The sequence below is a fragment of the Dermochelys coriacea genome, chromosome 17 (genome assembly GCF_009764565.3).
Source record: "Dermochelys coriacea isolate rDerCor1 chromosome 17, rDerCor1.pri.v4, whole genome shotgun sequence".
NCBI classification, from domain to species: Eukaryota; Metazoa; Chordata; order Testudines; family Dermochelyidae; genus Dermochelys; species Dermochelys coriacea.
This window is the reverse complement of record NC_050084.1, coordinates 12,571,947-12,585,115: the sequence shown is the minus strand read 5'-3', so window position 1 is coordinate 12,585,115 and position 13,169 is coordinate 12,571,947. Positions and strand designations below refer to the sequence as shown.

Here is a 13,169-nt window from a genome sequence, read left to right as displayed (position 1 = left end):
CTGATCAGGTCCATCTTCTGTCTGTGTGTGGGTGTGGTGCTCATGAAAACAGGGAGCCATGCTGTGTGAGGAGGGCTAGCGTGGGAGAAGGCAATAGGACTTGCGTTCGTTCGGGTGATTTGTGAGAAACGTGAAACCCAAATACTAGTAGGACTTTAGCCTGCATGAAATAAGAAAGTGATAACACTGTGAGGTCAGCGTAGTGCTGGCTGGCAGCAATCAAGCTTTCCACAAGCAACCAGGCAACTGTTAATGCATTTTAATCCTGACCTGCAATATTCTGTTTTTCCAATCCTGCGTCTCTCTTGACCAGAGATTACCATTCATTCTGAACTAGGCCATGCTGTGGTCTAGGAACGTGTCCGCTAGGGATCAAACTCATTACAATTTCAACACCTGCTCAGATTTGAAGTGGCTTCTTCAGGCATACAGGCTGAGTTAGTTACAATTCTCTCCCTGCTGGGATAGGCAAACAGGTTCAGATAAGTAGGAACCAACTCGTATCCCCTTGACTATAATTCAAACCAGGCTAGAAACCTTGCACTGACAGGCACTCCAAAGATGTGTAGAATATAGCAGAAAATTATCCCAACTCTTAGCCTAAAGAAGGGTCAGTTTGCATTTTTAGCAGATAACGGCCAAACGCTGCAAGATTCGGATCCAGATTTTCAAAGCCCCCAAACTTTGGACAAATCGGGATCCAGGGTTTTGGCTCTTCCCACTAGAGAGGGGCATTTGGAAAAAGTGGGACTGGATCCCTGCATCTCCCAGAGGTCCGGGTGTTCAGATTCAGGATATTGGTTTAGTTGTTTCTCTAGTCTTGTGTACAGGGCAGTGTTACCTTAATCACATTGTTTCACCCTTCTCCACTAAAGAGTAGATTTTATTCCTGCCAGCCAACAAGGTCATTTTTGCTTGAAGTATTTCTAACATTTCCTAGGGAGGAAGTCATCTTCGTGTGCCCACGATTCCTTTCTTAAATGTCAGCAGTTGCACTGCTGCCAGGAGTAGGGGAGGAGGGTTATTCACTAGCAGCTTCTTGGCTAAGTGTGGGAGATTCCAATCATGACACCAGCCCAGCTGCCTGCCAGCTGCCGAGAAACCTTTGGCTCTTTTTCCCCTGTTACAAATAGGACAGCATTTCTGGAAGGGCAATCCCGGTTCTGTCGTGGAATAAATATGTCGTCCTGAAGCTGAGCAGTCCCTGGGCTCCACTTACTTGTTAAAGCTTGTTCGCATGACAGAGGCTTGTCACCTTAGAGAGAGTTTTGTGCTGTCCCCTATCGTATCACATCCTCCTGTAAAATCCACACCAGATCAAGGCTTACGGCACAGCCTCTTTCTACACAAAAGCTGAATCGAGTGACGGAAACTCCAGGCAAAATCCTAGGGATTGGGCAGCTGAAGGGGGAAGAGTTCACTTCTTTTTAATATCAGCTTCATAACCAATCATTTTGAGATGATCCTGATAACAAGGCCTTGCTTTGTCCGAAATGGCAGGACTTTATTTTGGGATTGAGATGATACGGAAATCAAGAAGCGTAAACATCTGGGCAGGGAAAAATCCAGTGAGGTTTTCAAAGCTACTCTGGCAGGGGATGCAGGAACATCACAAGCTATGAGAGGCAGAGGAGCTCCGAGAGTTCACTTTAAATGACAACAGGGTGGGTCACTGCTATGCCAAGATTGCTTCTTTCCACCTTGGCACTAGGTTTCTTCTCTAACTGTCCATCGGTTTTGGTACATTTGGGGAGAGCTAGACACTGTGTTGAAATCTCCTTGACACAGTGTTGGGGAATGCTGGTAGACGAGTGAGTTTTATTTGCACAGTTAAACAAGCTGCTCCTTGCTGCCCACTCTGAGGGCTTTTAATGTTTTGATTTTGAGCCATGGAAATGGGGGGCTGCATTTCACTGATCAGCTTTTCCCAGGGACAGTGGTTGTTAATAATAATAATAATAATAATAATAATAAAAAATTACTTTGTGGACAGGTAGCATGCTGGTCAAATCCTAGGCTTGTTCTTTGCTCCCTTGCGACAGCCAGAGTTTGGAGTGCTGCAGGGGGCCGTGCAGATAAACGACATCCCCCCCCCCCTTTTGAATGGAAACATTAACTAAGAGGTGCTGAGCAAACCATGCTGTCTGGATTTGGGGCAAAGCCCTGTCCTGTGCTGTACGAACAGCAAGACATTTAGGAATCTCTCTCTTCCCCCCTCGCACCATTCCCACTCCCCCATCAGGACAGGCTCTCTCTCCACTGCAGTGGTCCCAGGGTCATAAAAAGCAGTCGGGGAGGTTGTGAGGCATTGAAAGTTTTATTACAATCGAAATGTCACTCACCCGCTCCTTGCACACCCCTTACCCTTCAATGTCAAGCATTCTCGAAACACTTGCACAAATTATAGAGGCCTGTCATTGATACTTTTTTTTACTCTCTTATAGTAAATATAAAGGGAGGTACATGAAAATATTTTATGTCAGATGAGGAGTCACCATCCTGCCAAAGCTAAGATTAAGGAATTTTAGGAATTCTCCTACTGCTGGCTTAAGTGCCTAAATACCTTGACAAATCTAGCTCTAACTCCGGCTTCTTTGCAACATACTAGATACTGTTTGACCTAATCTAGTAGGCAATGCCTAATGGAGTTAGGTGCCTGAATTCCTTTAAAAATCTGGCCCTTAGTGCCTGTAGAAAAAAAATCCCTATTGGTTTCTGTTCCATTCCACAGGGCAAAGCACTTGTGAGAAACTCGCCTATGAAAACCCTGTTTAGGCTGAAGCTGCTCCTGCAAGGCTGGCTTTTGTATCTTATTTTTATAGCTGCTTCCTCAGTACACTCGGCTGCGTGGCTTCCGTGTCTCCAGGTTTGGGTGGAGGGTGTACAGCTGGAGGGAACTAAGGAGCATCACGTGACAATCTGACTTGAGGGACTCTGTTTGAAATGGCAGCAGGTTCTTCCACCGGGCGATCCATATCCAGATTAAATATCTCATGAGGCTTCATGATCTATTTTGATTAGTTAGACGCTCTCCCTGCGGTAGGAGGAGCTGGGGCTGGAGGGTTGCTGGCATTTTGTTTTCCAGCCGAAGACTGAGATAGGCAAAGCCCTGAAAAAAAACAAAGGATGACATCAGATCTGGCTCCATAACCCTCTAGAAAACGTATTCCCAAACTACCTAGAGCAATGCCGACTGCTGTCTCATCCTCTGGCTGTCGTCGGAACAGGAGGGAACGGGACAGCTGCCTGCTTAAACTTTCCCAAACGTGATCTGTGTTCCAATAAAATAAACAGTTTAGAGGAAGCGAAATCCCGGACACATGCTTTGGCAGCCGATTTCTCTTTAACTGCAGGAAGAACAGTGGGGATTTATTTTCCCCTTCCTTGGGCTGATGAGAAAACTGAGCTGAAGGATCGGAGTTGAAGTTTCCTTCCCTCTCCTCTTCCATCTGTGTTTTCTTTTCCTTTGCATTGAAGGAATGTAGCTTACTTAAAGCCCAGGAGGCACAAATAATGTCTGCAACCAACGAACCCAGCGGCTTGCTTTAGAGATTTTGACAGCAAACTGTTGAGTTGTTCTCTGCACCCCTTTTCTGGGGGTCTGTGTTATTCCATAGTGCTAATCGTTAAGGGGAAGCGCCACCATCCATTGAAGTCAGTTGGGAGGCTTTCTGTTGACTTAATGGGCATTGGAACAGGCCCTAATGTTGGGCCAATCCAGGTTGGTGGCCTTCCAAGCCATTCCTAAGACTGTCAGGCTCCCCCACTCCCTTCCCCCACATCAGATTTCCTAGAGTCCTGCGGTTGGCTGGGGTTACTCCCCTCATTGCTTGCAGGCTTTGAGGATGGGTTGTAATAGTTAACACCACCTCTTTATTGCAATTTGCAATGAAATTTCCTATCTTTAATTACTTCAAAATGCTTGTAAAGTGGGTATAAGCCCCACTCTACAGTTGGGTAAACTGAGGCACGGAAGGGAAGAGTATGCCTATGCTACAGAGGAAAATGTGCGGTGCCAACTGACTCGGGCTCATGGTCTGCTGGGCTAAAAATAGCAAAGTAGACTTTCCTACTTGGGCTAGAGCCCAGGCTTCGACAGCCAGTAAGGGTCTTGGAGCCTGGGCTCTCTCCCAAGTGGGAACACCTGCACTGCTATTTTCAGCCTTGCAGCCTGAGCCCCATGAGACAAAGTGAGGTAACCCAGGCTCCGAGACTTGGTGCGGGTGGGGTTTTCTTTGCTGTGTTGACAGACATGAAGTGACTTGTGCAAGTCGCTTGCAGTTGCACTCCTTTAATTGCTGGCAAGTCTCCTGGGTTTTCCAAGAGCACCTGCTTGTTTAAACCCTGCTCACTATAGTTTGATCTGATCTAGTATGCAGGGCTGTCCGCTTCTTCTCTTGGTGCTCGGCGTGGGGAGCTCCTCATCGCCTTCCTACTGCAACTGCCACTAATCGTTAGGAAGAAACTTTCCCTGTGATCAGGTTAGTCTGTAATCTCATACTGCAGGGTTTTTTTTGCCTTATTCTAAGGCAGCTGGCACTGGCCTCTCTCAGAAACAGGATACTGGACTAGATGGACCCAGCTGCACTTACTCGGTACTTTCTTTGTGCTTTAGTATGTCGGCATATAGTGTTGCACTAACTGATTAGACTGATCTAAACATTCATTGTAACTAATGTCTCTCTCAAACTGGAGCAGACTAGTCAGCATTTCTTTTCTCTTTTTAGCAGCTGCAAGGGGGGTGTAACAAGGCCCAGGGACACTTTTAAACTTCCAGCCATTGGGTCATATTATACCTCTCTCCGCTAGCCTGATGAGCCCATTATTTAAATATTTGTTCCCATCTACATACTCATCCACAAAGCTTTAAGGCTGAGTCAAGGAAATTCCCCTCCTGTTTTTGAACTATTGGTTTGGGAGCTAATCGCCCATGTGGCCAATAGACAATGTAATTTAAAAAAAAAACAAAAAAAAACCCTTGGACTCCAAAAAGCAATGCTGAGATTCATTATTTATGGCCAAGCACAATGCTGCCTGGACTTTATTCCCTTAACACACAGCCCACTCTGGCTGTAGACAGCGTAAGCATGCTGAGGGTCTGTTTATTGTCTGTTGTCAGATGTATTTGGCGGTTATATTTTGTATTTTTCAATTCTCCAGAATCATTTTCTATATATGCTGTCACTCCTGCAGGTCCCAGGGCTTTTTCTATCCTCATCTATTCTCCTGCCCCTTACTGCACTCTGTCCCACTCATCCCCTTGTCCTTCCCATCTCATACACCTATTTTTCAGTTAATATGATTTTTAACATGCTGGTAGCAAACCAATATATTTTTTGTAACCATGTTCCAGTGAATTATCTTATGGGCTTTGTTTCATTCTTTGGGCCAGCAGGGTTGTGCTGATAAGATCTGATTCACCAGTCTTTTCCTATTCAAACCACAGCATTTACGCAGGGAGTTGGAGTTGTGGAGGGGCAAACAACCTAATTAGTTTTAAGATTGGATGAAAAGGTTGGCTGTTGGCTGGTGAATTCTTTTTCCTCTCTCCCATTCATTCTTTTGGTTTCATAGATGCTTGCAATTACTTGGAACTGCTGTGGCACCTGCAGATACTAACCATTTTCTTTAAAATGTGCCAAACGCACAGTAATTGAAAGATGGAAGACATTCACGACAACAGATGTTTATTTACAGGGGGTGGGTAGGGAGACTAGGCTTTAATTTGCTGTCCTGCAACCAAAAGGACTGTTAGCATGGATTCCAAAGCCAGAAGGGACCATTGGGATCATCTAGTTTGACCTCCTGTGTAACATAGGCCAGAGATCTTCTCCAAAATAATTCCTAGAGCAGATCTTCTAGAAAAACATCCAGTTTTGATTTTAAAATAGTCAGTGAGGGAGAATCTATCACAACCCTTAGTAAATTGTTCCAACATTTAGTTACCCTCAGAAATGTATACTTTCTTTCCACTTTGAATGTGTCTAGCTTCAGCTTCCAGCCATTGGGTCATGTCATACCTCTCTGCTAGCCTGATGAACTCATTATTTAAATATTTGTCCCCATCTGCATACTTATAGACTAATCACTATAAGGCATGTTTTCTTATACTTTAATCATTCTTGTGGCTCTTTGAACCCTCCCCAGTGTATCTTGAATTGTGGAATACGGGAAAATACTGTTCCAGCAGCAGTTGCATCTGTCCCAAATACAGAGGTTAAATAACCTCTCTCCTCCTACTTGAGATTCCCGTTTATACATCCCAGTATCACATTCACAGCGTTACACTGTTCAGCTGGGTATCCACAACAACCCCCAACTCTCTTTTCCAGAGTCGCTGTTTCCCAGGACAGAGTCCCCCATTCTGTAGGTGGGGCCTACGTTCAGCCATTTTTAATATGTATCGTTTGCTTGTGCCCAGTTTACCAAGCGATCCAAATTGCTCTGAATCCATGACCTGTGTTCTTCATTATTTAACCCTCCTCCACTTTTTGCATCATCTGCAAAACTTTATCAGTGATAAATTATATATGACCTGGAAGAAAAACAAACTTATCATCAACTATAGGGCCAAGAAATGATTCCTGCTGAACCCAACTGGAAATACTTACTCACTGACCATTCCCCATTTACAATTACATATTGAGACCTCTCAGTTAACTAGTTTTTAATCCATTGAACGTGTAATCGTTCTAGGGTTTCTTTTAATCAAACAATTATGTGGTACCAAGTCAAAAGACTTGATGTAATAGACTTTTCTATAATAACAATCTCATTTTAAAAAAAATGACATTAGCTTGACAGGATCCATTTTCCACAAATCCATGTTGATTTGAAATAATTACACTACCCTTCTTTAACTCTTTCTTAATTGGAGTTCTGTATCAGCTGCTTCACTGTGTTAGAGCACCAGGGAAGATCCTGGATTCCAAGATACATTAAGAATAAACATTAACAGTCCAGTCAGCAGCTCATCCAGCTCTTTTAGAACTCTTGGATGCAAGTTATCTGGACCTGCTGATTTTAAAATGTCTGTGGAATGGAAAGAGTATCATCACCACCATCTGATGAAACATCATCATCTGTTTTCCCCCAACTACAGAACAGAAATATTTGTTGAACACTACCTTATTATTGATAACCTTGCTTTCAAATTCTAAATCACATGCTAGCATTATGGCAGAGACTAACAATATGTCCCTTTCATTCATCCAGTCCATGATTATCTGGAATTGGAAGAAAAATATTGAAAGTATGGAAAGCACAGGGAGCCTTGATGTATGTAGGCTGGTAGCATCTTGTGGTGAAGATGATTCTTAGGAATCTGAGCACTCTTTTTGAAGAGAGGGAAGCTTTAAGGATGCTACTGTGAATGCTAGGTTCTTGCAGGAGAGACTCCTATTGCAATTTTCTTCCCTGACCATATGGATTTGAGTAAGGGTGGATGATGCCAAAGAAATTTTGGTTTTAGGTTTTGCTGAACTTGCAGGGTGCAAACCTGCACACTGCCCCTGGAGAGGAGACCAGGGTGCATGCCTCTTGTTGGGTGGCATTAAGGAAAGGGCTGGCTCTATCTTCCACACCAGGTTAGCACATGGGATTCTTCTTAGTTGACTGCCAGCATCCATAACCTGCAGACAAATTGAGAGGATGGATGTGCTTGCTAACAGTCTCCAAGTGCAGGGCACAACTGAAAGCACAGAAATGACCATCCCCAAGCACCTTATGTGGCAGGGACGAAGATGTAATCTGGTGTCAGCTAGACCCAAACGGTTAAATGGGTTTGTTAGGACTGGCTCAGAGTGCTGCCCACACCATTCATCCATTGCTCGCTAACTAGCCTTCAACGTGAAAGGTCTCCAACTGAAATATGGCCACAGGTTTTAGTTGATGCCACCATCTTGTTTGAGAAGTGGGGAATGGTTATTGTACATGTGTGCAACTGCACAGATTTTCCCTCTCAATACCTAATTGGCTTTTAGTGCATTTCTTTCCAAAAGCCATGGATGCTCTGGCCCCAAGTACCGCTACATCTTTCCCTCCTATTTTAGGCACTAGAAATGTAGAGGAGTAGGATTGTCCGGGAAGAATAAGCAAGCACAACAATTCTCCTGGTGCTTTGTCTGGAATAATGGATGATGTCACTATCAGATTGTCCCATTGTCTCTGAAAGATAGTGTCAGCAAATCCATGAAAAGCAGGACTGAATAAGAGTAGTCCAGCACTCAAATAGCCCTCCTGGGAGAGGGGTCCTGTACTGGAGCCATAACAACCTGGCCTGCCAGAAGAGCGGTTTTAAAGAAAATTCCTCCTATCCTCCACTGAATAACCTAGAATTCCTAAGACTCCAGAACTATCATGGCCCCCATTTTATAGAGGGGTCAGTTGAGGTTACAAAGGCCTTGAGTGACTTCAGGCTCACACAGCATAGAAGGGCCAAAACTGGATGAAAACCCAGAACTGATGAATCCCTCCCCTCCCCCAGCCTCAGACCTTCTGCACATACACTAGCCATTACATCACTCTTTCTCTCGGAGATGCCTGGCTCTGCCTTCCTCGGATTTAAATAGTAATGAGGGGAGAATTTCTAGATTTCATAAAGTGGAAACACCAAACCTTAGCAGAAGTGCAAAGGTGCGTGAATACGAGGAGACCAAAAATAATTAAGCCCCATGGGTGTGTTCCCTCTTACCAGTAAAACATTAGGAATGTATGTATTGGGAAGCTCAAAGCACTTATAGGTACGTATATAAACCCCATCTTTGCCAAAGGCTCTCTGAAGAAAGGGAAGAGATCTTTCCAGGCTGTTCATATGTAAAGAGTTGGTTTTTACAAAAGCTTAAAATGTACACTGGTTAATAATCCCCTCAAGCATTCTGTACCAGTAAACAAGGAGCTAAACCAGGCCTTTGCATGCTCACAGTGGAATACAAATTCCAGAGCACAGAATAAAATTTAAAAAAAAAAGTTTTCAGCAAGAGTGATGATCTCAAGCTGAAATGTTTCACGCTAGACTCAAATGGTCCCAGAGTTCAGGGGTGAGTTGCAGTTCTGGCTCAGGACTATTTCTGTTGGATTCCTATGTGCTTTCTGAATTTAAACACCCAGAATAGGGTGGCTTTTTCTTAAATTGAACCAGATTTATCACCAAGCAAAATCTTGAGCCCCTTGAAAAATCAAGTTTTGAACCTACAAAGGAAAATATAGCCCCTGCCCTGTTGCTTTGAACTGCAAACATATTTGTGGCAGGGGCGGGCTGACTGCTGCCAGAACTTTGAAGCAGCTGCAAAAAATATCCCCTGTGCCTGGGAGAAAGGAAGGAAGTAGTACTGCTTGACAAACTTAGTACCTAGGAACTGCCACATAGTCAGACCAGGAGACCCTCTCATCCAGGAGCTGGTCTCTGACCATTACTAGGTGTCTTAGTCTTAGAGGATTATCCAATACAGGGTTTCTTGCATATTGTAAAGCTTCTTACTTTTTTTGTATGCTAATGTCACTGTTGATGATCTCAACATCCTTTTTTTGGTTCTCCCAGAGCTCATGGTCCCCACTATATCTCATGACTGTTCAGTTAATTGAAGCTTGTGTAAAAAGACATCTTGTGTTATCTTTCAAGATCATTGGGTGTCCCTTAGCTCATGTCTTTAGGGGAACAGCCTACCCACCTTTGCTGTACTGTTCCTTATTTTTACATAGTGCTATTCAGCTCAAAAGGAGGAAACAATAGAGGTAAGTTTTGGCTCGATTCCTTCCTCCAGGATGTCGAGTTGAACTGTTTGTGGTTACTCATAAAATAGTAAATACAGTTGTTGTAAATGTTTATAATCCTCCTCCTACTTCCAGAGTATCGATTCTAGTATAGCAGTGTGTGACTTCCCTCCTTGGGTTCCGGAGTGAAGACCTTGCAGAGGTGATCTGAGAAGTGGCTCCTGCTGCTAAGGACAGTAAAATGACCAAGTGCCAATTCAATTCCCCACTTTCATTGGTTTCTAAGACGTTCTCAATGCCTAGTGCTAATGCTGGTACCTTCACCTTCCAAGAGGTTCCCAGACTGGCATTTTGGTCAGGAAATACCCACTTTCCTCCCTAGAAGACCAGTGCAAGAATCCAACCCTTGCTTTTGGATGCCCTTCTGAAAACACCAACATTTGTACATTAAGCTTCCATAATGCTGTAACTCTGGCTATTGAAACAACTTGCTTCCCTGCTTTAGGGATTTAGCACTTACAGCATCTCCTTTGTTGGTAACTCATTAGCTTGTGCAGTTCTGTCAGGGGCTTTATGGGATGCCACTAATGAGAGAGATCTGCCTCCCCTTCATTACATCAGCTGTTCAGCTACCCTCCAAAAAAAGGTTCAATAGCTCAAATGTTGGTTTAAAGAATCTGACATCAACCACCTCTTGGCTTCAGATAAATGCCCTGAATTAAATCCAAAAGGGACTCCCTTGTTTGATTTTCCTTTCAGCTTAAAAGGGACTCCTTTGTTTGAGTTTCCTTTCATCTTAAATAATATTTTTATGGCATTTAAGCAGATCACAAAATGTTCTTACCTGGATTTTGTCAAAATCACCATTGTTTCACACTGTGCAGCCTCAAACACCAGCAGTGCTGAAGAAATTAAGAAGGGTTTTACATTTATGTGCAATCCTATAGCTACACTTGTGAATGTATATTTTAAATCATGGGGCCACTGCCATCCCCTTTGAACTTGACAGAGGTCTGTCTGCCCCTGTGGAAGAGGCTTCTAGAATTTAATAGAGAATATCTGTAGTACCCTCTTGGTTTCATCTTTGTGAAAGGTCATGGACTTTTTATGTAATAAAATATTTTTGTAGATATTTAGGAACATCCTATAAAATTCTATAGCAGAGATATAATTCTATATTCAGTTCTACTGGATGGTTCCAAACATGCACTCAAACATTATGTAGGACTTTTCCAGATGGGCAGGTTCTGAGAGAAGGTACCTGCAGAGTGCTGAGAAATCCAACACTACAAGAGCTTGGATTGTAGGAATAGGTTTTGCCCTCGAGAATGTGATTTCTATATAATACAATCACTACTGCCCTCAAGGGAGGAGGAAAATCCTCCAGGGAAGAGAGTAGGGCAGTTTCTCTTCTCTCTCCTTTGATATTTTCTTGGCAAAAACCATACGTGCTCTCGAAGTAAAAATGACTGATCCAAGGTGATTGCCTCAAGCAGAGTCTGTACTGCTGATAAGAGGCTGCCATGAAGTTGCCTTCTGCTAGATCACAGTCAAAGTCACAGGCCGCTCACCCTTAAAGGCCTTACCAGAGCTCACTCTACTTACCTCTCACTTCCTCCCAGTCCTTCCTGTTAACTGTCCCAGTCAGGCCGGGTCTTGCAAGTCTCTGAACTCCCGATGAAGTCAACTGGAGTTGAAGGTGTCTAGGACTTCACGGAACTGGGCCCATAGTTTCCTTTTCCCGCTTTAAGCATCGCATCCTACCTGAACAATTTTCTCTGCTTCTAAAGTGTTCCATACTGTTACTTTGTACATCTGTAAAGCAATACATTTCTTGGATGAAAGCTGCCACTGAAGAGAGCACTCTCTCTGTGGTAGGTATTACAGGACAGTTCAGATTTTACAAAGGTCTTGGAGAGGACACTAGAAACCACTGTAAAATTAGGGGGTTGTGTAAATAGGAATGTAGGCCCTGCAGAATTTAGAAGTTCCACAGGAGCTTACCTGCAGAAAAGCTAATCTGCCATTAGTCTAGCTTCACGCAGTAGACTGAGCCATTTTGGATAAAATAGAAGTAAACCTCCGTTGACTCATTTTAGCAATCTTTACAAATGGGAGTGCAGGTAAAGTCACTCATCCACAGTGCGACTGATGTTCGTAGAAAAACACAAGAATCAAATACAAGGTGACCCTGTATAGAGGTAGCTAGGCAAAGATTGCACAGTTCTGCAAGATTACCTACAAACATGGTCGGCCTCATTACAGTAAATCACTGAACAGGCTGTTGACCGCAACTGTCTGAAATGCTATTTCACAAAACTGTAGGACCTTGGCTTTCAACTAGTGGTCTACAGACCCCTGGGGGGCCCACAGACTAGGTTTAAGATTTCCATACAGGTCTGCCTCTCCATTTGAAATTTGTTAGGGAAAGGAAAAAAAGATTGAAAATTACTGTTGTGGGAGAGGTGGCTTCCATTGTAATTTTCCAACAGACACACAGTTAACTAGTAACCCTCTCCCTTGCACAGCAAAAACAGGGACTCACAGATGTAGGGCTGGAGGGGACCTTGAGGTCACATCTGCCCCATGCTAAGGCACGACGAAGTATACCTAGACCATCCCTGTTAGCTGTTTGTCTAACCCGTTCTTAAAAACCACCAGTGACAGAGATTCTACAACCTCCCTAGGTAACCTGTTCCAGTGCTTACCTAAACTATCCTTACAGTCAGAAAGCTTTTCCTAATAGGGGAAGGTGATTATCATTTATGAGTGCGCACTGGTTTGTCAACAGCAGCCTACTGCGTTCTCTCAACTTTAACAGTTTCTACTATTAATTATTCAGCAAGGCTTGGGAATGAAAGTGCCACATCAAATTCACATCTGTCATTCTGCCCACATACGTGTTAAATTAGATTAGTGTGTGGTACTTGTTAAATGACTGTGGAGGTGTTTGTTTTTCTGAGGTAGCCGCTAAACTGTAAAACCATGAATAGTCGCTGTGCAAGGGACACGTACATACATACGTGTGTGTGTATATAAAGGGGTCCCAAAAGTCACATTAAAATACATAGAAGTCTCATTAAAATCTCTAGCCACTGGTACATTATTCAAATGTACTTATGAAGCTTAACACGCAGTCATTTAGTAATAGCACTTACTTTGCATGATCTCTCATGCTAAAACATCTCCATGAAGATCTAATGTAAAAGAGAAAATAAGATTGGAAAACTATTGATATATTTAAAAACAAAAAACACACAACACCTCATCACTCCAGTTCTCCTCCGGCTAGCTAGACCTTTTCACTCAGGGATTGCTACACTCAGCTCCCCAGCCCAACTAAATACCTTTGAAGTTACTTTAACCAGAACGTCAAGAAAGATTTCAAAGGCTTTAAGGTCTTTTTCATTTTGGTTTTAAGTAGTGAGCCAAGGAACACGATACTTTGTAAAACGCTG

The 13,169-nt window shown here is 43.3% G+C and overlaps 1 protein-coding gene and 1 long non-coding RNA gene across 2 annotated transcripts in view; one reads left to right on the top strand and one right to left on the bottom strand.

Moving 5' to 3' along the window:
• The window catches only part of LRRC75A (leucine rich repeat containing 75A), a 182,603-nt gene that overhangs the window by 151,791 nt on the left and 17,643 nt on the right, over positions 1-13,169 (top strand). The window lies entirely within an intron of this gene.
• Positions 2,559-12,910, bottom strand: LOC122456985. Its single transcript, XR_006276220.1, has 4 exons — positions 12,870-12,910; positions 11,317-11,526; positions 10,556-10,613; positions 2,559-3,109 (listed from the first exon to the last, which is right to left on the bottom strand). It is a non-coding gene; the product is annotated as an uncharacterized LOC122456985 (long non-coding RNA).